Source organism: Bubalus bubalis, chromosome 9, assembly GCF_019923935.1.
Source record: "Bubalus bubalis isolate 160015118507 breed Murrah chromosome 9, NDDB_SH_1, whole genome shotgun sequence".
NCBI classification, from domain to species: Eukaryota; Metazoa; Chordata; class Mammalia; order Artiodactyla; family Bovidae; genus Bubalus; species Bubalus bubalis.
In genome coordinates, this window is record NC_059165.1 from 84,444,295 (window position 1) to 84,469,329 (window position 25,035).

General features: G+C 41.7%; 1 protein-coding gene across 1 annotated transcript in view; it reads left to right on the forward strand.

The window, feature by feature from the left end:
• The first annotated feature begins 14,602 nt into the window (after window positions 1-14,602).
• The window catches only part of MEGF10 (multiple EGF like domains 10), a 177,103-nt gene continuing 166,670 nt past the window's right edge, over window positions 14,603-25,035 (forward strand). Inside the window, exon 1 of the mRNA XM_006073352.4 lies at window positions 14,603-15,379. The gene's annotated coding sequence lies outside the window, so the exon portion shown is untranslated. The remainder of the gene's footprint in view (window positions 15,380-25,035) is intronic.

A 25,035-nucleotide genomic window follows, 5' to 3' on the forward strand; every position in this document is an offset into this window, starting at 1 on the left:
CTTGTTATGTATGACAGAAAACCACAAAATTCTGTAAAGCAATTATCCTTCAATTAAAAAAATAAGTTTAAAGAAAAGGTAGTATTGAAAAAAATTCAAGGCATTGTTGATTTGAAATTTTGAAAGTAGACTATGTAGGAAAACAAATTTGTTAGAATATTTGATGAGGAAAACAATATGATGTTATAAATTACATTTGTAATAGAGAATTGGTTTCACCCACCAACTGGTAAGAATTAACTTCCTGTAACATCATCTAACCTAGCAAGAGCTTCTCATAGGGTGGGTCAACCAGTCCTACGGATGCTGCCAAGCAGGGCTAGGTGGCCACAGAAGCCTTGCCAAGGACTCCAATTCCCTTGTGTATCCCAGGGTGCTGTATGATCATAACTGTCATCTCAGTGTATTATGAGAAAGGCTGTAAGGCACTGCATTTTAGTAAAGCAGTCTTCTGTTGCTTCAATGTGACTGATATTCCTGAATATGAAGGCTCTGAAGTGAATTAATGTACAAGAAGTATAAGCAATGACTCTTTCAGGGCACTTGCTCTTCACTTGTGTGAATACATTATGGCCATATAAAGCTGTAAATCTCTGGATATAATATTGATATTCCAGAGAGTAATGCTAGGTAAATAACAAAGCAGCTGATAAAAATTCCCTGGGTTTTCAGAAAAGTAAAAGCCTTGATTAATTAATTCTTTATCTCCTCCTCCTTTTCTTGACTTTTATAGCAAGAGTAAGATAATTATTATAGTCTGAGAGATAAGACTAAATCTTCCGAGAGCCGTATTTGTGCAACTCTGTGGTTTGGGCAAATTATTAAATGAATTAAGGAAATTCATGTTCAGAAGCCTCTGATCTTAAAATAATTTCCACTTAGAAGAGATAATTTCCAAGTGGAAAGTAAAAATCCTCTACCAAGTTAAATTTTTGTGTGTGTGTGTGCTTAAAGTATATTCACTGTTTTTGAGGAATTAATTGTGCACAAAGACTCCACTTGGTGCTTGAAATATATCCGTAAAGAAAATAGACAAAGATGCCTGTCCTTGAGAAGTTTATATTTGAATATGTAAAATATGAATAAATTATATAGGATATTAGAAGGTAAAAGCAATATATAAAAAAGAAAAAGTAGAGCATTTTAAAGGAGATTAAATGTGTCAGGGGAGCAGGGATAAGTTATGAGAAGGCACAATTTGGGTTAGACATAAGATGAGGGACCAAGCCACACATTCCAGGCAGAGGGAATAGCAAGGGCTCTAATGTGGAAACACGGCTGGGGTTTGAGGTAAAGAAGGGAGGCCAATGTGTCCAGAGCAAGGTGGGCAAGAAGGCAGTAGAGTATATAAAGAACTCCTATAACTTAAAAAACAACTTGATTAAAAAATGAGCACAAAACTTCAATAGGCATTTCTCCAAAAGTGAGATACAAATGACCAACAACCTGAAAAGATGCTCAGTATAACCAATCATTAGGGAAAGGCCAATCAAAACCCCGGAGAGATAGCATCTCACACGTATTAGAATGGCTGCTATTTTTTTGAAACAAGGGAAGGAAGTGTCAGCGGGATGTGGAGCAATTGGAACCCTTGGGCACTGCTGGTTGAAATTGTAAAGTGGTGCAGCCGCATGGAGAACAGCACGCCAGTTCTTAGAAAAGTAAAAAATAGGACTGTCATATGATCTGGAAATCCCACTTTTGGGTATTTATGCTCCCAAATTGAACGCAGGGTCTCTAAGGTGACTTTTGTCAATCCATGTGCATAGTAGCATTATGTACAAGAGCCCCAAATTGGAAGAAACCAAAGCATCCATCCACAGATGAATGGTTAACGAAATATGGTAGATACCTACGATGCAATATTATTAGCATTAAAAAGGAAGGACATTCTGGCACATCCTATAAACGGATAAACCTTGAAGACATTATGTGAAGTGAAATAAGTCAGGCACAAAAAGACAAATAAATACTGCAGGATTCCACTTCTGTGAGATAACTAGAGTAGTCATATTCATAGAGGCAGAAAGTTAAATGGTTGTTGCCAGGGGCTAGGGGCAAAGAGGAATAGGGAACTATTATTCAATAGGTATAGAATCTTAGTTTTGCAAGATGAAGGCATTATGGCCATGGACGGTGGCTAACATAGCAAGAATGCTCAGAAATAGTGTTAAGAGTGCCAATGAGCCATTTCCCCACCCACACTGGCTCATTCTCAACAGGATACACAAACATGGTAATTCCTTCTACCCCAGAAAACCTTCCTTTGATCCTGCATTCCTAAATAATTACTCTCACTTTTCTGCTGCAGTTGAGAGCAAAATTTGAAAGACTTGTCAGTACTCTGTGTCAAATACTTGTCTTTCGATTGTCTTCAATTTCCTTCAAATAGACGTTCAGTCAACTTCTTCACTGTCAAAACTCCAGACGTAGCATCTGTAAAAAACAACCAACCCAGAGCACTGACTGTACAACACACACAGTGAAATCGAGCTGATATAGGAAGGTGTTCTAGTCCAGTCATTTCATTAAATTGCATCTACTTTTCCCCCTCAATTAGTCAAATGGAATGGTCTGGTCCATTTGCTTGTCTTTACTATTTTTACTGTTTTCAGGATAAAAATGGGAATAACTTACTAATATTACTTTTAATTTCATAATGCATATTTTGGCAAGATAATTTTTATGTAAGTATTAAGCAGTTTTAAAATGATATGCACTTTTTCTTTCACAAATACTTGACTGAATTATTGTAGCAGTTGTGAACAAATGATGGTTCATTTTAACATGAAAATATATAAACATTTTTGTGAATCTCTGTTTTGTTAAGCATGAGAAAGTTACTTCATGAATGAGGAGGAGAGTTGATGTAAATCTTTATGCAGTGTACTTATTTAAACTTTTAATGGTTCCAAGTAATTCTGTGTGATGATTGGAATGTGCCTACCGTGGGTCATACCGCTGGGTGCCTCCATTCATTGGAGGCCAAATTCCACACGTGGTGCAAGAAGAGAGGCTTTCCTACTGACTTTCCTACTGATGGTGGTTGTTTCACACCAAGTGATTGTTCAGGAAGGTCCAAGTTTTGCCTAGTTTTTATTCACTTGCCCGGGGTCCGTGATAACATTTCTTTACTGGTCTTCATCAAGCTATGTGCTCATTATCTCTTAACCATATTTTCCCCTAAGCTGAGCATCTTCCTTTATATACCTGTCATCTCAGCTGTTGTGTTTGAGAGTGATTCCCCTTATGAGCAGGGTTACTGCATACAGCTGTATAGCCTGTGCTCTGCACACAGGCTCCCAGCAGAGAGGGCAAGTGAGGCTAAAATCCAGGCGTGCTCTGTCCCCTAAGCCCTGATGGTGGCACTGGAGAAAGGAAATACTCTTTCTAATTTTGTCAACTGGAGGCATGCATTTTCTTCATTTGCACAAAGCACTGTAGAGGCTAATAGCAATCCTGCTCATGAGAGTTGATCAGAGGAAGAGGCTTTCTTTTGGTATAGAAGCACAAAGGACAAATACTTGCTTCTTCGGCCCCCTTTGCCACTGGGTTGTGGCTCTGCCAGTTGAATGTATTTGCTCTGGACTTTGACTCGGTAACTGGGACAAAGGAGAATTCTTCCCGGCAGCTCGTGGGGCGGGGGAGGGGGTGGTTACGCAACAACATTCCTAGAGGCAGTGGTGATCTCAGTAGGTGTCTAGCGCTGGAGGCATTGGTGGAGAGACCTCTCTCATTCTGGATCCAGCACTGGGGCAGGGCTTCCTGAGACTAATTCCACAAAGTGATTTTAGCTCAGAGTGTGGAATCTCACTATCCCTGGGCACCTTCCCAAGCCAGTCCTCCGACCTGCCTGGCATCTCACCAGCTCACCCCAGTAGCTTCTCAATAAATTCTTTTTCTGCTTAAATTAGTCAGTTTCTTTCGCCATGTAACCAGTTTACTGGAGAGTCTGAGCTCAGTGGGATCCTAGCGTGAAACCGCTTCATTTTCTTTCTCCAGGTGTGCTTTGATGGAGTCTTGTTTTCTGTCCCTTCACAGCATCTTGGGCAGCTCCTGTAGCATTTCAGAGACTTGCAGGTTTCGGAACACCGGGGACAGTATAGTCCGCCGTACAGCTTGAATGTCACTTCCAGTTTCACACTCCTCCTTTCCCTTGGTGCAGGTGTGACCAGTCATGCAGATGGTCCCACCCTGGGGGGTTTGGTGTGCTTTGCTTATCTCCCCCTCCTCCACTTCCTTCTCTTCCTTCATCTTTTGGGTTCATCTTTGCTGTCTCTTTCAGAGTGTTGGGTCCTGGAGGCAGAACTGAGGAAGGGACTGACATCGGATCATCAGTCCTTGGCCTGCAGAAGAGACATCTAGATATGGCAGAAGTGGAGTGCATGCATGGCTCTTCAGGAAGGCTTGCAGAGGCCGCAGTTGCCCAGGCCTCCAACATGAGTGATTCTTCACAACCCAAGTTCTTCTGCCCTCTGTGCTTTCAGCTCCTGCTCCTCCACTGCAGCCTCCCACTAGCAGTCAACGCTTTTAGGCTAGATTGTGACAAAATTGTTTAAGTCTAGCTACCCTCCCGTGGTATCCATTTGGCCCTAAGGGAACCTGAGCATTCTTTTTTAAAGATTAATTATTTCCCAGGCATTCTCATATCATCAAGCAGTGGGAGTAGGAGTTCCACTCTGTTGTCCCTTGACAACACCTTTCCTCCTCTTCTAACATGTGAGGAGAGCTGCTTGCTCTATGTAAGCAGAAGTCTGCCTAGGGGTGGAGATGCCAGCTTCTGCCTCTGGCCAGCACTCCTCATCTTGTGATTGTTTTCCTTGCCTTCCCCTAATCTTCAGTTAACTTGCCATAGGGAGGGAAGAAGTAGTTCCCTTCCCTCTAATATGGGGAGGAGAAAAGTCACCATTTGGGTGGCAACTTCCATACAGCAGGAATTCTGCCAACTCTTCTGGAATTCTTTAGTTTTTTCCTATGGGAGTAAAGGGATAGACATTGTGTGTGTGTGTGTGTGTGTGTGTGTGTGGTGGGGAGGGGAGTGTGTTGTAGTACATGATAGTGCTATCAGAGCTTGTCTTTTTTAAATTATTAAGTTTTATGAAGGTTGTGTCTATATGCAACCTTTAAAGCTTGTGTCAGTCAGCCTCTATTCTCTTTGCGTCTGAGACTATAGATACGATTCCCAAACAAGTGGAAAACCTCATTCACCATCCTGTTATACTTGCAATAAGTGCCCTTGCTGATTCACAGTGCTCCGTCATGTATAGTTTTTTTTTTTTTAATTAACTAATTTGACTGTGATGGTCTTCATTTTGGCATGCAGAATTTTTAGTTATGGCATGTGCATGTGGGATCTTGTTCTCCGACCAGGGATGGAACCCAGGCCCCCGCATTGGGAGCATGGAGTCTTAGCCACTGGACTACCAGGGAAGTCCTGGTCATATAGAGTTTATTTGTGGTTCAGCACCTATTTCCTCTTTACAATGGCACACCGATTTACTTTTGGGACATTTCTTCTCCCTACCTTTTTATACTCTTAGAGGAATGTTATATCAAATCATCCTTCTCCCATAGAAGGATGTTCATGGGATAATACTTCATGTTATCCCAGGTCTGGCAAGAGGGAATGCAAAACCCAAGTTTAGCCAATGGATGCTCTCTCTTGTGACTGTGATCTTGAGAGTGTGGTGTGAAGACTCAGTAAAAAATTATTCAAGTTCATTAATCCAGGGGGAGATAGCATGACCAGGCTGTTTCTGCTCTGAGTCTTTGGGACCCTCTAGAGGAAGTCCTACTTGAATTCAAGTTTAGCCTCTTCCAATTTTGTTTTTATTAAGTTAGAGTTGACATTTGTTACTTGAAATAAGAACCTTGACTGACGTAGTGAACACTGATACTGCAGACTGAAGGAAATCACCCCATACCAGCAAATCACACATGCCACAGGAATATTTTTTTCTTTTTTCCTGATATTCATCTCACTGCCATGGTCACTTTTGGTCATCTCTATAATTTTCTTTTCATATACAGTTATGAAGATCCATATTATGAATAGCAGTTAGATTTATATTCCCAATTGGAATAGATTTATTTATTGTGTCGAATGTTACAGTTTTCAAAAGCAAGGTCAGGAAGGTGTCCATCTCTTTACTTCTGTCACTTTCTGGCCTTACTATATGGAAGATGCCGTTGTTTTCTGTTGAAAGCCTTCCAAGCATGATACCAAATCACACATAGACTTTTGCAGGAACATTCTAGATAGCCATGTTGTTGATTCAAGAGCTTCTCCAAGCACAGTGTCACAGCTGGAAATAGACCAGCGGTGCTTTTACAGATTGATAGTCCAGATACACTCGAAAGTTTGAAGAGTGATCTAGCACTTAAATAAAACAAAATAAAATGAAAAAGAGTTAGCTACTCAAGGTGCATCCAAGAGACATGCCTATCACCTTAGGAGTTTGTTAAAATGTAGGCTCCACTCCAGATACCGGATCAGAATTACATGTTAACAAAATCCCTAGCTGTTTAACATGTACATTGACATTTGAGGAGCACTAGAGTATAGAGAATATCAGAGGACATGACATATAGTAAGTGTTGTTTGATGAAACTTGTTCTGATCATATACCTATGAAAATATGAATTTGATTATGATGAAAAATGTACTTCTTCCTGTGGATCACAGTAAAAAAAAAGTTGGAGAGAGTGACATAGGGGAGATAGCTCAGTATTATATTCCCACCTCCCAACAACAATTTGGCTTCAGTTCATAGACAAAAGTGGCCGCGGAAGCTGTGGGAGCTAGCATCAAACACCAAAGGATCTGGGAGGAGTCTCGCCCACCTGTGCATCGGGTACTAGGCATACCGACCTTGCTCTGGGCTGCCGACTGTAAAGTGGCCCGTGAACCAATTCAGTTCCTCTTAGCTGAGGTCCAAGAGCCCCTGGAGAATACTGCCTTTGTTAGTCACCCACTTTTGAGCAAGCTTTTGGAAAATTCCAAGTGTCCAGTGGGGTAAGTTCTAACACACCACTGGAGGAAAAAATAACCCTACTGGACTCATTGGAAAAGATAAGAGAAATGGTTTAACGTTATCCATGTCACCCTTCCCTCTGTGCGGCAGCTCAGTGCCAAAGGAGCCCATGATTACTCCCTTGAGAGAGAGAGAGAGTTTGTGAGGGAGTGCCCCACTTCCCAGCTCAGAAGGATGCTACCAAAGAGACCCACTTCTCTTTAGCCTCATCCAGAGTATTGAATGGTAACCTATATGGGGTGGGGGGCAGTGAGCAGATAGGAAAATGGTAGCCAAGGCTCAAAACAAATCAGAGGGAAGCGGAAGCTACCAGCCGTCCATTGGGAGGCCTGACTGTCAGCCACTGGGAGGTGTGTTCTGCGAACACAAGTAGATTGTTGTCACTAAGAAAGCTTTTAAATCGTAGATTTGAAGACGTGATTGAGAGCACTACAGAGAGGAGGCCATGGCTATAAGAAGTCAACCTTGTTTGCTAAGAAGCAGACCTGCTAGGCTGACTTCATTTTCTTTACTGGAAATATTATCAGACAGGTAAATTGAAGGAATGAGAATACATTTGGATTTATGAGATAATTGAAAAAAGTATCCCATGACATCCTTGTGGGTCAGATGAAGAATGTGGGCTGATGTAATAGAGCTGTAGTGTTTGTAAGTGGTTAAATGACTGTACTATGGGATGAAAAGAACTGTAAATGGAAAATGAAGTCCTTGTCAGAATATGCCTTTGACTTTCACCTGCTTCCACATGTTTAATAGATATTTGCTCAAGAGCTTTGTGGCCTGCTGATCAAACTTCAAATATATTGATTTTGAACTCCCTAGCCAGTATAGTAGGATAAGAATTAGCTCCTCCAAGATATCAACAAGTTCTAAAATGGACTGCATATAGAAAAATACAATTTCATAGGGCTAAATGAATAGTTCTATAAAATTACTATGAAAGCTACAACTAATTATATAAATAATATTTTTAAAAGTCAGATTTAATAACAACCATGAAGAATAATTGAAGTTTTAGTAGATTCTAAATTCTGTAGTATAGTTAACAGAATAGTATAGTCACCAATTAAAAATCCCATTTAATCTTATATGAATAATGCTTATGGTATTCAGAATAAAGGTACTAAAAGCTTCACTCTAATCCAGGTTGTTCAGGCTTTATCTGAAATGCTTTATGTGTTCATTTTGGCTACCACATGTGTATTACCTAGAGTTCTCAAGCAACAGAAACCAAGTCTATCCAACTCAAGGAAAATAAATAAAAACATACCAAACATGTGAAGTAATTTGTTCAAAGAGTAGCTCCTAGAAATCAAAGGCAAAGAATTTCTCTTTCTGTCCATAAACGGTTAACTAGACTGGTCTTAGGATTCTGCTTTGAACAACTGAAGTGAAAGCAGTTCTTTTTAGACACTGGGCAAAAAGATTGTGGTCCCAAAGGAAGAATAAGCAAATGAGGTGAACCCTAGAATCACTCTGGCTTTCTGACCAGAGGTATTTCCTAGAGCACAGTGCAGGTGAGCACAGGAGACAGACACTGGAATTCAGAGGCTAAGGTGGCTGGAATTTGGAGAGCAGTGTACTAAAGAGGAGAGAATTAGACCAAGAGAAACCTCCACAAACTTGCATAGGGTCCTTCTGTTGCTGAATAATAATCCAGGATGATTAGGGTGAGACTGTACAAGACAGGTACACACCCATCAAGAAGCTGTAAGCTGAACAATTCCCAGAGACCTTGAGGGACTCATAAACAGAGTGAAGGGTGAATGGTCTTCAGTGAACATCTGGGGACATTCAGTAGAGATCCCAGAAAGGTCACACCTTATAATGTACCAAGTGAAAGCGAAAGTTGCTCAGCCATGTCCGACTCTTTGTGACCCCATGGACTGTAGCCTGCCAGGCTCCTCTGTCCATGGAATTTTCTAGGCCAGAATACTGGAGTGAGTAGCTGTTCCCTTCTCTGGGGTATCTTCCCAACCCAGGGATCAAACTCAGATCTCCCACATGGTAGGTGAATTCTTTACCAACTGAGCCACCAGGGAAGCCCAAGAATACTGGAGTGAGTAGCCTATCCCTTTTCCAGGGGATCTTCCTAACCAAGAAATAGAACCGGGGTCTCCTGCATTGAAGGTGGATTCTTTACCAGCTGAGCTACCAGGTAAGCCCAATAATGTATCAGTCTGGGTCCAATTAAAAGATAGAAACCACAGTGGGTTAAATGGAGTTGAGGGGAGTTCATGTAATGACTTATTAACTCTGGTAAAAAGTAGCTATTAGATACACCAATTCTGGATGGTGTTCTAGGGCTGACAAAGTGCTTAAGATAGAACAAAACTGGAAGGGGTTCAGATCTCACTGGAGAAGGTATAGTTCAATCCACTGGTGAGCACAGAAGTTTGCTGGTTTGCCCAGGCTGGAGCTATTCTACCATCTCTAAGCCATCAAAAGACAACCCTCTGCAGTGCTGGTAAAACACTGGTAATTAGTGACAGGTGGGGCTTCCCTGGTGGCTCAGTGGTAAAGAATTCCTGCTAATGCAGAGATGTGAGTGCTGCACCCTCTACAACTCCCTGCACTGCTTGCCTGTGAACTAGAAAGCATCTGCTGAGCTGCTGCTCCCTCTCCAGGTCCCTATGTGGCTCATTGTGGTCCAAAGTGTTCCCATAGAAATACTACTCTCCCTGCATGCCCACACTGTTGTTGTTGTTTTAGCTGCAAAATTGTGTCCAATTCTTTTGTGACCCCATGGACTGTAGCCCATGTCTAAAGCCCATGACTGTAGTCCATGACTAAAGAGGCAATTGGAGTACCAGTGTGGGCAGGAGGCTTTAGAGGGATGATACAAGCAGAAGACCTTCAGGGCACTATCTTTAACAGAGAGGGCTGCAGGACATTCATCACTATGCTAAGATGGGGCTATGAGGTCCACTGAATAGATCAAAATATTAATGAATCTCTTGCCTGACAAAGAGTCACAAGAAAATAAAAATATAGACCAATATTCTTTCTGAATATAGACACACCTGAACAAAATGTTAGCAAATCAAATCCAATAGTACACAAAACCTGTCATACACATTGGCCAAGTAGGCTTTAACCCAGGAAGGCAAAAGGCAGTTTTAACAATCAATTCAATTAATGAGATAAAGGAGGAAAACCATACAGTCATTTCAACTGATGCAGAAAACATTTGATGAAATTCAACAGTCATTTATGGTAGAAACTTTTAGTGAAGGGATTTTTCAGCCAATAAAGGGTGTCTATGAAAAGGGCTTCCCTGGTGGCTCAGACGGTAAAGCGTCTGCCTGCAATGCGGGAGACCCTGGTTCGATTCCTGGGTTGGGAAGATCCCCTGGAGAAGGAAATGGCAACCCACTCCAGCACTCTTGCCTGGAAAATCCTATGGACAGAGGAGCCTGATAGGCTACAGTCCATGGGGTCCCAAAGAGTCGGACATGACTGAGTGACTTCACTCACTCACTCATGAAAAGCCTACAGCTAACATCCTACTTCCTGATGAAAGACTGTTTATTTTTGCTCTAAGATGGAGAATAAGGCAAAGATTTTAACTTTTATCAACAGTAACATCTTATTCAACATTGTCCTGGGCATCCTATCCAGAGCAATAAAACAAGAAAGAGAAATAAAAGTAGCAAAATTGTATTTATTTGTATGTAGGAAATCCTAAAGAATTTTAGAGAAACTGCTAGAACTAATCAGTAAATTTAGTCAGGTTGCAACATATGAAGCTCTTGTAAAAATTCCATTGTATTTCTGCATGTTAGCAACAAACAGTTAAAAATTGAAATTCAAAAACAAGTCTGTTGACAGTAGCACCAAAAATTTTAAAATATTTAGGGATAATTTTTTTAAAATATGTGAAAAACTGGCATGCTTAAAACTAAAATATTGCTGAGAGACGTTAAAAATTATCTAAATTAATGGAGCGATACAACATGTTTATAATTGGAGGATTCAACTAACATGTCAGTTCTCCTTGAAGTTATCAGTATATTCAAGGCATTCTCAATTAAAGTGAGTTTTTAAACACTGACAAGCTAATTCTGCGATTCACATAGGAGATTTAAAAAAACCCAAAATTAAGGAAAGCGAAGCAAATCTTGGGAAAAAGGGGAAGTTGGAAATCAAAGTCTTAATATGTTGTAGTTGTTCCTTCACTAAGTAGTGTCCAGCTGTCTGTGACCTCATGGACTGCGGTACGTCAGGCTTCCCCGTCCTTTACTGTTTTCTGGAGTTCGTTCAGATTCATGTCCATTGAGTCAGTAATGCTATCTAACGATCTTATCCTTTGCCTCCCCCTTCTCCTTTTGCCTTCAATCTTTCTCAGCATCAGGGTCTTTTCCAATGAGTTGGTTCTTCACATCAGGTGGCCAAAGTAGTAGAGCTTCCGCTTCGGTATCAGTCATTATAATCAATATTCAGGGGTGATTTCCTTTAGGATGGACTGATTTGATCTCCTTGCAGTCCAAGGGACTCTCAAGAGTCTTTTCCAACACCACAGTTTGAAAGCATCAATTCTTCAGCACTCAGCCTTCTTTATGGTCCATTTCTCACATCTGTACATGACTACTGGAAAAACCATAGCTTTGACTAGATGGACCTTTGTCGGTAAAGTGATGTCTTTGCATTTGAATATGCAGTCTAGGTTTGTCATAGCTTTTCTTCCAAGGAGCAAGCGTCTTTTAATTTAATGGCTGCAGTCACCATCTGCAGTGATTTTGGAGCCCAAGAAAATAAAGTCTCTCAGTGTTTCCAATGTTTCCCCATCTATTTGCGTAAAGTGATAGGACCAGGTGCCCTGATCTTAGTTTTTTGAATATTGAGTTTTAAGCCAGCTTTTTCACTCTCCTCTTTCACCCTCATCAAGAAGCTCTTCAATTCCTCTTCACTTTCGGACATCAGGGTGATATCATCTACATATTTGAGGTTGTTGATATTTCTCCTGGCAATCTTGATTCCAGCTTGTGCTTCATTCAGCCTGGCATTTTGCATAATGTACTCTGCATAGAATTTAAATAAGCAGGGTGACAATATACAGCCTTGATGTACTCCTTTCCCAGTATTGAAACAGTCCATTGTTCCATGTTTAGCTCTAAATGTTGCTTCTTGACCAACATACAGGTTTCTCAGGAGTCAGGTAAGGTGGTCTGGTATTCCTGTCTCTTTATGAATTTTCATAGTTTGTTGTGATCCACATAGCCAAAGGCTGTAGGGTAGTCAATGAAGCAGAAGTAGATGGAGATGGAACAGACCTAAACATAACAGCTTAAATTATAAATTTTGGAAGAAATAGTGGGAGAAAGTCTTCATGACCTTGGGGTAAGCAAAGATCTCTTAGATAAAACATGGAAAACACAGCTGTAAAAGAAACAACTGATAAATTAGACTTTGTAAAAAAAGAAGTTCTGTTGTTTGAAAGAAACATTGAGAAATTAAAAGGCAAGAGACAAACTGAAACAGTATATTTGTTATACACATACATGACAAATGCCTGATTTTCAGAATATGTGAATTCATACAACCCAATAACAACAAGACAAATGATCTGCTTACAAATTGGACAAGAAACTTTGGATACTTCATCAAAGAACTAACAGAATGCAAGCACATGAAAAGGTGGCAAACATCTTTGTTCACCATTATTAGTCATTTTTTGTTCTTATTTAGTCTCTAAGTCATGTTAGACTCTTTGCGACCCCATGGACTATAGCCTGCCAGGCTCCTCTGTCCATGGGATTTCCCAGGCTAGAATACTGGAGTGCATTGCCATTTCCTACCCCCATGAGCTCTTTCTGACCCAGGGTTTAAACCCCCTGTCTCTTGCATCTTCTGCACTGGCAGATTCTTTACCACTTTGCCACCTGGGAAGATCATTAGTCATTAGGGATAATGAGATACTACTATGTAATCAATGGAATGGTTAAAATAAAAAGACAGACAATACCAAGTGTTGATGATAATGTGGAGCGACTGTCATACATTGCTATTGGGAACCTTGGAAAACAGTTAATCTCTATAATATATGTAAACACACACTATATAATCCAGTACTTCCACTCCTGTGAAATAAGAGTGATAACAACGTATGTCCAAAAAACTTTTGCATGGAAGTTCCTAGGAACTTCCATGCTTTACTTATTATAAACCTAAATTGAAAACATTTGGTGGATGGGCAAATGGCAGTATATCCATACAATGGAATAATACTCGCCAATAAAGAGAAAGCAACCTACTTTTACAAACTGTTTTGATGAATTTCAGAAACATTATGCTGAGTGAAGAAGTCAGACATAAAGGAATACATATTATATGATTCCATTGTGGAAGGATCTTCTACAATGGCAAGAAGGACAAATCTATAGCTACAGAAAGCAGTTGAGTGGGTCAGGGATAAAATGAGGTGGGTAACTGAATTCAAAGGGGGTAAAAGAGAAGTTTCTGGGAATAATTGTTCACTATCTTGACTGTAGTTGTGGTTCCATGGGTGTGTACATTATTCAAAACTTCTCAAACTCTGTCTTTGATATGACAGCAATATATTGAATGTAAATCATATCTCAATAAAGTTAATTAAAAAATCAAAGGAAGTGGAGTAACCAGGTTTCATAAAGTATAAAGCAGGGAGCTTTGGGGTATAAATGGCATGACCTAATGGCCAGTCTCTAGAACACTGTCATATGGATCAATCAGCACTAGATTTATTCCTCCTTGTGCTGCTCTGGCCAGAGTTAGTATTCCTGGAAGAGAAGGTCTGAGGAGACTAGCTTAGGTCAGGTGCCCATCCTTGGACTCAGAAAAGCTGAACCATCCTGAATGACCTTCCCATCCAGAATGCCCTAAATGTGGCAGGGGTGGTCCCTCAAGAAAAAGGAAGGAAGGTACTGTTAACCAGAAGAAAGGGTGATGTTATCTGGTAAACATACAAACAGAAACAGTCTTCCACTGTTTATTTCCAGGGGTGACCAAGGAGAATAGTGAGGGGCTTCAAATACACATGCTTATTCATTCCATTCAAGTATAACTTTGAGCATGGACTGTTTGCCCTGTACTGTTACTGACTGGGGTCGCATATGCGTTTGAGGTCTCTCTAAAAAGAAAGAGTTTATATTAATGTAAGGAACAGGAGTGCCTCATCTGGTGTGAATATAGAGCACAAGTCTTTAGGGGAGTGGGGAGGATAGAATCCAGCTTAATATTGAAAAAAGAAAAAGCTAACAACTTTCCATGGATAAGAAGTGTGTATCTTCTCAGGTCATTCTCATGCAGGTTAATTGTTTCCTAAGAAAGAGGATGGTGATCAGAGAAGGAGATTCCAAAATTCGTGTCTCCCCAAATACACAGATAGGGAAAAGCCTTTTCATCCTTATCGCTTTTCGTCTTTGGGTCTCCTGGAGTCTCCCTGGAGAGTCGGCAGAGGGAGCCATTCCCCAAGAAATCTCCGCCCGGGAAGTCTTAGCTGGCCTGGAGGGATTTTGCTGCTGGCCGGTGGAGTTCTCTCTCCGCTCCGCCTCCGTATATCGGACTCTCTCACCCCACACCCCACCTCTCCAACCACTTTGTTGCTGCAGCGAACACTTTTGTACTGCTAGGTCACTCCTCCTTTCTCTGTCCCGCGGTTGCGCTCCCTCCCTGGCACCGCTGGGGACGTGCCATCCCCTCCTGCTGGTTGCTCGGGTGCTGTCCCCACTCTCCCCAATCTTCACAGGGGCTCCAGAACACCTCTGGGGACTTTGACACTGGGGCCCTGAGAGTGAACTGGGACTCAGACGGGCACTCTCTCCGCTACCCCTTGGTAAACCCTACGAGGTAACCCCAAGGTGTGCCAGTTTAGTAGCCAGACTATTGACGGAGTCTCTCCGGGCGGTGGAAGCCGCTCAGGACAGGGACAGCCCGCGATCGGGGCGCAGGAACTGGGCCGGGAGGATCCTGCAGGTCACACTAGGGACTGCCCGCCGCGCCCAGAGACCCCCGCCCCCCAGCAGCCTCTGTCCCGGCGGCAGCAGCTGCAGCAGCGGCAACTGCTCGCATCCCGCGCCAGGCTCGGGTTACTCCCCTCCTCCTTCAGCATCTCGGGCCAGACGGAGAAAACCTGACTCAAGTTTGCAGCGAGTACTTTCTCGGTGCGCGAAACCGGGGGTCTGGAAACGCACGGAGACCCGTCTTCTTTCCCGAGCCTCTAAGCCTGAACCAAGACTCCGAAGTATCGCTCTTTTGGGGACGCTGCTCGGAACCGAGCTGCGCCTTTTGGAATAGATTCTGCTTCTCCGCTGGCGCTGCGTGAAAACCCAGGGGAAAGTGTTGGGCTGTGAATCTCAGGATCTCGGGTAAGAGTTGGGCAAACTCCCTTCTGGCAGCCGCTGGACCTTGGCCGGATTGGGGGCAGATTTTCCTTAGCAAGGATACCCCGGGTGCCCCGTGAGGTGGGGCAAGATGGGCTCGGTCTGGCTTGTTTACTGGTTTCCAGGGTTTATTGTTAGTGTTTGGATTTGGTCTTGTACTGGGAGCTGGGTAGAACTTCTTGGAGTATTTTTCGTGAGATGCCCCCCTTACGCATCTTATTTTGCATAATTTCTGCCTTTGTATTTCCTTGTTTGTGTTGATTCTCTGTTGACCAGTGTCATAGATATGTGTAGGGAGATTTGGGGAGACTGGGAATGAAACAGTTTTGGCGGGGTCCTTGCTGTTAGGTCCACTTTGCTTGTCCTCTGGGATCTTGTTTTCTAAACTTCTTTTTCTCCAGGACTTGCTATTCAGATTGTGTGGTCGGACTGGGATGTTCCCTTCTCCTGTGTTCTCACGGTCTTTTAGAGGGCATCAGGATCACAGGCTGGGTGACTGAAGGCGTCTCTTACCTGTTTGAATACCTGGTACCTCAGGGGATGTTGGGAAGTGCGGTTCTTCCAGCCACGTGTGAAGGTGTTAGTGGCTCAGTCGTGTCCGACTCTTTTGCCACTCCATGGAAGGTAGCCTGCCAGGCTCCTCTGTCCATGGGATTCTTCAGACAAGAGTACTGGAGTGGGATGCCATTTCCTCCTCCAGTATAGTTACCATGGAAAGAGCTATCTCCTGTTGGTCTTTTTAATTCCTTGGATTTAGGACTTTTAGCCCTGGTTTATGAAAGTATTCTGTCTTTCTTTCTGGGGAAATGAGTGATACCACGGAGTAAATGAAATGTAGTGACATCTTTGATACTTCTTTAGAAAATATCCCCACAGGAGAATCCAAATTCTTCAGGGAGGGTTAAAGTTTGAGATTTTATTATTCCTAAAATGGGCTTCCCTGGCCTTTCTCCTTTATATTCTGAGCCTCACTTTGTGTATAGTCTTCACTGTATGTGATGTTTCACTTCTTATGGATGAAAAGACCAGATCATTTTTCTGATGTGAATGCTCCAAGACGTCAGCTTGCAGGGTACTTTTTGCTGTGCTGCTCTGAGGTCAGAGTGTTCAATAGAGGGGATGCTCTGGGCCCAGGGGGCCTGGGGGAAACTGCTAACTCTGCCACTATCCAGTTGTATGATTTTGGGTATTACTTAACCTTTCTCTCCTCAGCTGCAAAGTCAGAAAAATCATAACAATGCTCATACCAGAGGGCATTCAAAGGATTAAATAAGTTAATGTGTGTGTGGAAGGCTAACATGCCTGGCAATAGGAAGCACATATTAGCTGTTCTTAGCATCATCATCGTCATTATTATTCTAACAGTGTTAACTCGTATCGTGATGATATAGTTTTTGTTACTTATCAGTAAGTGTTAGCCATTCTTTCTGTTTGGATGAACTTTGGAAACTGTGCTCATGTAGGCTTCACTCCCACCTAGAATGTGATGCATTGTCAAACTTCGCTCCGACATGGTCTTTGTATTGCTTCCTGCTGGGGCTTGTTTAGAGGAAAGGTGCAAATTGCAGGGCTGGGATTTGTAGAGGATGGGTCATGGTTGACTATCAAAAGGTGCTTGGGACAGGTTAGCAGGTGGGAAGTCTACACTGAGTTTACAACCTGTAAACTATAGTGCCTTAGAAACTTGTTGCATTACTATGCATCCTTAAACCTGTTTTTTTTTTACGAGTGTCAAATCATTTGTTCAATAAATATTTATCAAGCATCTATTACAGTTCAAGCACTGTTCTAGGTTCTATATTATATAAATTTGTGTGCTTCATTTTAGAAATGGAAAAGCACAAGTATTTGCTTTATGCCTACCCCCTCCACACACACACACACACACACACACACACACACATGTTTAGAACTTCATGTGGCATTATTACTCTATAAGTCTCTAACACTTTTTAGCTCTAATGATTTCAATACCTGTTAAAATGAAGAGCCTATATCACTGAGGGATTGAACAAAATATGCAGTATAACCTCTAGCAGGGCGCTTTTCCCATCAGTTTCATCATGTGTTGGGAGATAGGGAAAGAACTGGGTAATCTCTGGTGTTCTTCTGGCTCTAACATCCTTAAATTAGCTGCCTTAGTTCATTGGTGGTGGTTTTTTGAATATTTTCTTTTTCTTTTAACATTTGTTTTAGGTTCATAAGTTATGTCACTTACTTCATTCCATGTCAGTCAAAGTGAATAATGACACCGCTAATAAAAAAAAGAAAAGCATTTGACTCTGCTTGTATTTCATCAGCTATTCTCAGATGTATATCAAAAACATAGAGGAGGACTTGTTAAAAGTGTTAGATGGACCTGTGAGAAACTGCTAAAATTTGACCATTTTTGACCCTGGTAAAATTGTGATTTCATGTATTTCTACCGAATATAAATCCGTGCTCCCTCCACTTGGATTCAGGTGCAGTAAGTCCTGGGTGAGATGTGAAAAGTCTGCAGTTTTACAAGTTCCCCAGATGGTTCTAATGCAAACCCAAGCTTGCACGTGCTCATTTAGCAACCGCCGATTTACTTTCCTCATGCTTGTTTAATAGAGTATTTGTAAAATACTCATCTGATCGTGTCATTTCCTTAGTTAACGATCTTTGGCAACTCCTCAGATGGTGTCGTCAGTGTCACCTGGGTACTTACTGAAAAATGCAGATTCTGGGGCTTCACCCCACATGTAAGGGCCAGAAATCTGCTTTTGAGCAGATCCCCAAATTGTAGAGGGGACCTCAAATCACATTTGGAGAAACACTGACTTATGGCATAAAGCCTAACCTCTTAACACCATACATAAGACCAACTTTGCATCATCTTCTTAGGGTTACTTCTCTGCTACCCTGTTCTTCAGCCTTTCAGCCCCATTGATGTTGATCTTGTTACTGTTTCTTAAAGAATGCATTGCCTCATTCACTCCTCGCTGTGTATGCTTTTCCCTCTGTAGGAAATGTCTTTGCTCCTCTTTTTGGTCTAACTAACTTCTTACTACCTACTCATCCTTCAAGATGCAGTTTAATTAAGACGTTTCCTGTGAAGCTTTTCCTAGTTATTTTACATTAACAGTGGTATCTCATGTGATTCATATTCTGCTTTGTGGATAATTTTTATATAGCATCTCTCATACTGTGTCAACTCTGTTACCTGAAATATTTTCCAACTGATTGGTGAGTTTATCATTCCTTATTCTGAGCCTCTATCCAAATGACTGGCACATAGTAATTACCTAAAAAATACCTAAAGAATGTGGAGGAAGAATGAATGAATGAATGCATTTGACTTTTTATTAACGCACCAAGTGTTTGGGTTAGTCAGATTGTGGACAAGCCATTCAAGAATTCACAATTTGGCTAGACAGAGTCTACAAAGTTAATAACATAGAGTGGAAAAAGGACAAGATAGAATAACCTAAGAAGATTTATGAAACACCAGATGCCCCTGAATTAATGTTGTAAGTTCAAAACTATATTCGTATTATGAGTCAAGAGCTGAATTTATCATGCCTTTGGGATAGTTTTGGTTGTGAATGTCAGGGCACTGTAGTGGTTTACCCTATGCTTTTTAGTTTATAGAACACCTTTCCATTTGTTTTTATATTTGATCAGAAACATGGTGACTCATTCAATATTGTTTTTCTTACTTAAGTAGAGTAGGATGCAGTCCTAAAAACAGGTTCAAAGGTTGTGCAAAATCTTACATGTTATAGGGGATGCTAGGCCTAGAGAGAAAAACATTATAAATTTTTAATTACATCTTGCCACTTAAGACACACTATTCAGTGTTTTCTTCTTTTTCTTTTTTGAAGTGCTCTATAATTTTGATATTTCCTCCTGTTTGAGTCCCAGTTAACTTGTTCAAATTAAATAAGTACCTGATTCAGACTGAAGATTTGCCATTTGGGGCATGCCTAATAACTTCCATCTTCATTTCACATATTAAGTTTATGAGACAAAGTCTTCTTATAATTATGATTATGCTTTTAATTTTTTCATTTCCCACTCATTTTTTGGAATGGAAATATGTAATACTATTTTAACAAATGAACAAATTGCAGGGTAAAGACAAAGATGGTGATGCTTCAAAAACTGAACTTCTAGCTCATGGGCAGCACCACCATAAAATAAACAACAAAGCAATGTTCATTCATAGGTTGATGTAAGAGATTTCCAATGACATAGAGCAGGAAGGTAGGAGCATCAATGAATTAAGTACAAATGTCCAGATTGTTTGGATTTCAAACAAAGCAATATTAAGAACTGCCTTGGCTCTCATTTTGTCAAGGATGTGTACCCAGTATTTCATTAAAAATGTTAACTTAGCTTTAAGAATTAAAACAGGACTCACTGGCTTCTGTTGATTAGTCTTCTTTTTCAATTGTTTCCAGTATGAACTTTTTCTGCCTTAATTTAAGCTTGCATCTGGCTGTACTTTCATAAGTCTCTTAACTGATCTCCTAATCTCTTTGTTTACTCATTCATTCCTTTATTCCCTCTCTCTGAATTTCCCAAGATTTTATATTTATCTCTTGACTCCCTTTTCTTCCCAATTTAAGATTATTTTTCACTATAATCATTCTCCTTTTCAAAATAGTTTTTGCAGAAGATGAATGTATAGAACTTAATAAAAGGATTTCTTATACTATCAGGAAAAACTAAGATGCAAACAAATGTTATTCTCCTTGATATAACTTTATTTGTAAAACTGCAGGTCACCATGCGGCTTCTATTTGATGATGTATACTTTGTGCCATTAGCCAGTCTGGAAAGTGTGAATGTGATAATATATCCTGTCATTATGGATGTTCATTACTAGTGATTTCCTCTCATTTCATTTCCAATGATTTATACTCCTAGATAAAGAAACTATGTAAAGCATTTTAACCACTTCAATTTCCTATTCAGAGGGCAATAAATGGTACCATCCCCCTCTTCCCAAGACAAAGAAACACAGTATTTCAGTATAGAAAGCCTCATCTTGATACATGTGTGCACAGGATTGGGAGCAAGGAGGCCCCATCTAGAGAGTGACTGCTAAAGCTGAAACTCCAGTACTTTGGCCACCTCATGCGAAGAGTTGACTCATTGGAAAAGACCCTGACGCTGGGAGGGATTGGGGGCAGGAGGAGAAGGGGACGACAAAAGATGAGATGGCTGGATGGCATCACTGACTCGTTGGACCTGAGTCTGAGTGAACTCCGGGAGCTGGTGATGGACAGGAGGCCTGGCATGCTGCGATTCATGGGGTCGCAAAGAGTCGGACACGACTGAGCGACTGAACTGAACTGAACTGAACTGAGCACTTTGTCCTTGACATCCTGGCCGAGCTGGCTGAGCTGCATAGACTGGCTTAGTTCTAGAACCTTACCACAGATGATCATTCCCGTGATGAGTCTTTTAAATACCTTCTAGTAAAGGATCATGCTTGTCTTTTAAAAAAATATGGCAAATTGAAAATCAAAACCCCACAAATTTAGTTTGTTTCACACAGAACAAAATAAAAGTATGAAATCTTTGTTTTGGGTCTAGAGGATTAATTCTACAATCAAGACGAAAACTTTGAATTATCTACTCCCACTGATATTTTGTGAAGGATACTTTATTTTTTTTCTTTTTTTTTTTTTTTTTGCACAAGGAATCAGTGATAAAATGTGACTTTTGTTCTGTGAGAAAGTAATTAGAGTGAGTTTTATTTTGCCTCCTTCAGATGTGTGTTTGGTGTATATAGGACATAGGGATACACACTCTGTGTAAGTACCAAGATATTTGCCTTAAAAAATAGATTACAAAACTGCAGTGATGGTTTAAGGCTGGGTGTAGTGAGGGCCTGGTGTGCAGTTCTGAGAGCTGCTCTTGAGGGCTCATCCTAGAGAGAGGGCTGTGTGCTCACCAGAGGCATCCTGACAGTGCGGGGCCTTGAAGGAGAGGACTTGAGTGAATGAGGCATTTTAGACAGGGAAGTGTAAACACATGGCCACAGGAATTTGTAAGACACCTTTAAGCAACAGTGACTAAACCATCCCATAGGAGTAATGAGTTAACATTTGAGAACTGTTATATGACAGCCACGTCTGGGACTATAGTACTAGATTCTCCCTGCTTCCACAACACTTATGTGCATTAAAGGGGCCCCTCACATTATACTGCAATTATTTTATTATATAAACCCAGTGTGCTTTAGGGCACCCAATTGAGAGTCAAGTAAAAATTGAGCCCCTGTTCCATGAGAAGGTATGAAATGAGAAAACCGTTCTTTCAGCCATTGTAGAGCTTCTTCGGGGCTGTGGATGGAGACAGGACTTAAGTTTCTTCTAAGATCATCTAGATCTGAATTCATATTTTCCTTTAAGAAGTTTAATTTAGAGATGACCTTGCCACACCACTGGACTGTCTTTTTAGCATGAGGTCATCAGACCAACCATGGATATCATTTCATATCTACTTTATTTCATACAATATCACCAAACATTCAACTCTAAGTGGCTGACTTTTAAGGCTGAAAACTATGGAGGAAATTCCCATCTTAAAACTTTGAACTAAATATGCAACGTGCTCGTTTGTTGTCATCTGTTCGGCCCACCACTGGAGCTTTCTCACCGCTCATCCTTTGCTGAAGGGGCAGCCTCTTCCAGGTTGCCTCAGCACCTCCTTTTATTCTCCCCTTATCTCCCTCTTCTTCCTCCTTGCTGTTTCTACCCCCAACTTCCTATTATCTTCTCAACAGTCATTATTATTAGTTTTTAACTTTCCTGTCTCATTCCCCACTTTACTTGGTGCCCTCATTTTTCTCATCTCTCTCCTCCCAGTCATTTCTCCTCACATGAAGACTGGATCACCACAGTGTGAAGTACATGCCCTTTCAATATCCTCTCATCTGTGTGTTCCTTGAACAGATAGGTGTGCAAAATCAGGCCATGAGCGAGGTGAGAAATGCTTGAGGCCTCTGCTTTCAAACTTTAGGAGCATAAGAATCATTGGCAGATACTGTGCAGTGGAGCCCAGGGCTGGGTATTTTTTAGTCCTGTGGACGTCCCCAATGGCTCAGTGGTAAAGAATCTGCCTGCAATGCAGAAGATGCAGGAGATGCGAGTTTGATCCCTGGGTTAGTAAGGAGGAGGAAATGGCAACCCACTCCAGTATTCTTGCCTGGAGAATCCCATGGACAGAGGAACCTGGCAGACTACAGTCCATAGGGTTGCAAAGAGTCGGACGTGACTGAGCACACACTTGCAGGCAGGTGTGCCGTGTGGGGCCCAGGGCTGTGTATTTTTTAGTATACGTGCTGCCGAAGTGAGCACTGGGAATGGGTGTTTCTGACAGGGTCTTCTGACACAGGTGGTCTGTGGGTACACTAATAATCCTTGTTAGGGCTGTATTGCTCCAAAGGCACAAATGTTCTTTCCTTTTCTTTTCTCTTCATTTCTAGTATTTAGTGACTTGGTCAGAGGGGGTCGGAGAGAATAGCTGGTCTGTGAGAACCTGTGCCTCTCCGTCTCTGCTTGGAGGGACAATGGCTGTAACACAACGCTGTTCATGTGACAGCCGGAGAAAGGAGCCCATTGTTCAGGGCTTGGCTGATGCTCCATTCCTCTCTGGCCAGCCATCCAACTGAGCTTGGTAGCCCCAAGGAAACAGACACACTTGAATCAGAGAGACAAAGAAAGGAGGTCAAGGCCTTCCACAGTTAAACTACTTGCAGCAATGTGTCAGATGTAGGATTTGGGAAAGAAGAAAGTAATTTTGTGGAAGCATCATTAATCTGCTGGTTTGGGGGTATGAGACATGGCATTAAGATCATCTCGGGTGGCACAGTAGTAAAGAATTTGCCTTCCAAGGCAGGAGACACAGGAGATGCAGTTTTGATGCCTGGGTTGGGAAGATCCCCTGGAGAAGGAACTGGCAACTCACTCCAGTATTCTTGCCTGGGAAATCCCATGGACAGAGGAGCCTGGGGAGCTACAGTCCATGGGATCACAAAGAGTCTGACATGACTGAGCAACTGGGCACACATGGCATGGCATTAAAGGGACACAAGTCTGTTAGAAGCCTCAGCTGATAACTGGCCAAAGAAGAGTTGTTTCCTGCTATACCCAGTGACTTCTCTTATGGAAAGATTTTATTATTGATTTTAAAAATGTGAGATGTTCCTCACATCTCACATGATTTGAGGATATCATATAGGCAAAGGTACATTTCTGGGCCTCTTTTCCCCAGCTTCATCAAAGACAAGAATCTGATCTGACCTAAATAAGGCCTCTGATCTCAGAGAATGATTCTTTATTCTGTGGTATGGTCACCATGTGTATGATGTATTAAAATTTTCTCTCTAAATCTAAATTCAGATGTTAGTTTAGAAGCTGAGAATCTTTTGAGATTGAAATGCAGTTAAATGCATTAGAAAATTATTGATATGTTAGGGCAGTTATCGGAGAAGGCAATGGCATCCCACTCCAGTACTCTTGCCTGGAAAATCCCATGGACAGAGGAGCCTGCCAGGCTGCAGTCCATGGGGTTGCTAAAAGTCAGACATGACTGAGCGACTTCATTTTCACTTTTCACTTTCATGCATTGGAGAAGGAAATGGCAACCCACTCCAGTGTTCTTGCCTGGAGAATCCCAGGGACGGTGGAGCCTGATGGGCTTCCGTCTATGGGGTCGCACAGAGTCAGACACGACTGAAGCAACTTAGCAGCAGCAGCAGCAGCAGTAGGGCAGTTATGAGGTTGGGGGACTCCCCAGATATTAGGTAGATACCATTTCTCACCCCCAACTTTCAGACTGGATTCCAGCCCTGAAGGGAAAGGGTTGTAAACTTCCTGTAAAGTTCTAATCCAGAGCCCGACAATTGACTACATTCTTTGCATCAGAAAAAGATTCAAATTTAAGGTCAGAGCCTCAGGAAAGGTCATGGACTTTTCGCACAGGATTGGTCTTTTAGCCTGATTTATGAAAAAGTATGTCATTCATTCAGCCTTTGCCTCTGGGTTTCTTTTAAAGGGAAACTCAGTCCCTTGTTCCTGTGGATATTTGTAGGTGGCTATTTCCCCACCCACCCCCCACCCTCAACCCCCACCCTCCTCCCCCCAGTTAGGCAAAGAGTACAGCTTTGAGTGAGGCCGAATGGCGGAAGCCTTTCCTGGATGTGATGGGTTGTGGAGAGCCCATTTACACAGTGTTCAGGCAGCTGCTGCTCAGTGGCTGTAGGAATCCTTTTGTGTCTGAGATAAGAGGTTTTCTGACTGGGAGTATCAGGCTAAAGGAGGCTGGTACCCAGGAGAAAGCAATACATGACTCGCTTGAGGTCACTTAGAGCTTCTTGTAATTGAGTCCATCACGGCACCTTGATTACAGACTATCATTGTGAGTCCATTAAAGGAGGAGAAGCCAAGTGGATTGCAGAGAGGCAAGTGGTTTATTTATTCATGTTTCCACTCCCCCACCCCCTTGCAGTTTGTTTATCCTTTATTAAGTGGATATTTGGTTTTTACCAAGGATAGAGATGCCTTTGAAGTGGAGAAGGGGAAGAAGAGACTGTTCTTTGCAGGTGGCAGAAGAATTGTATTCAGCACGCTCCTGATTAGTTAATGAATTCTCAATTCGTT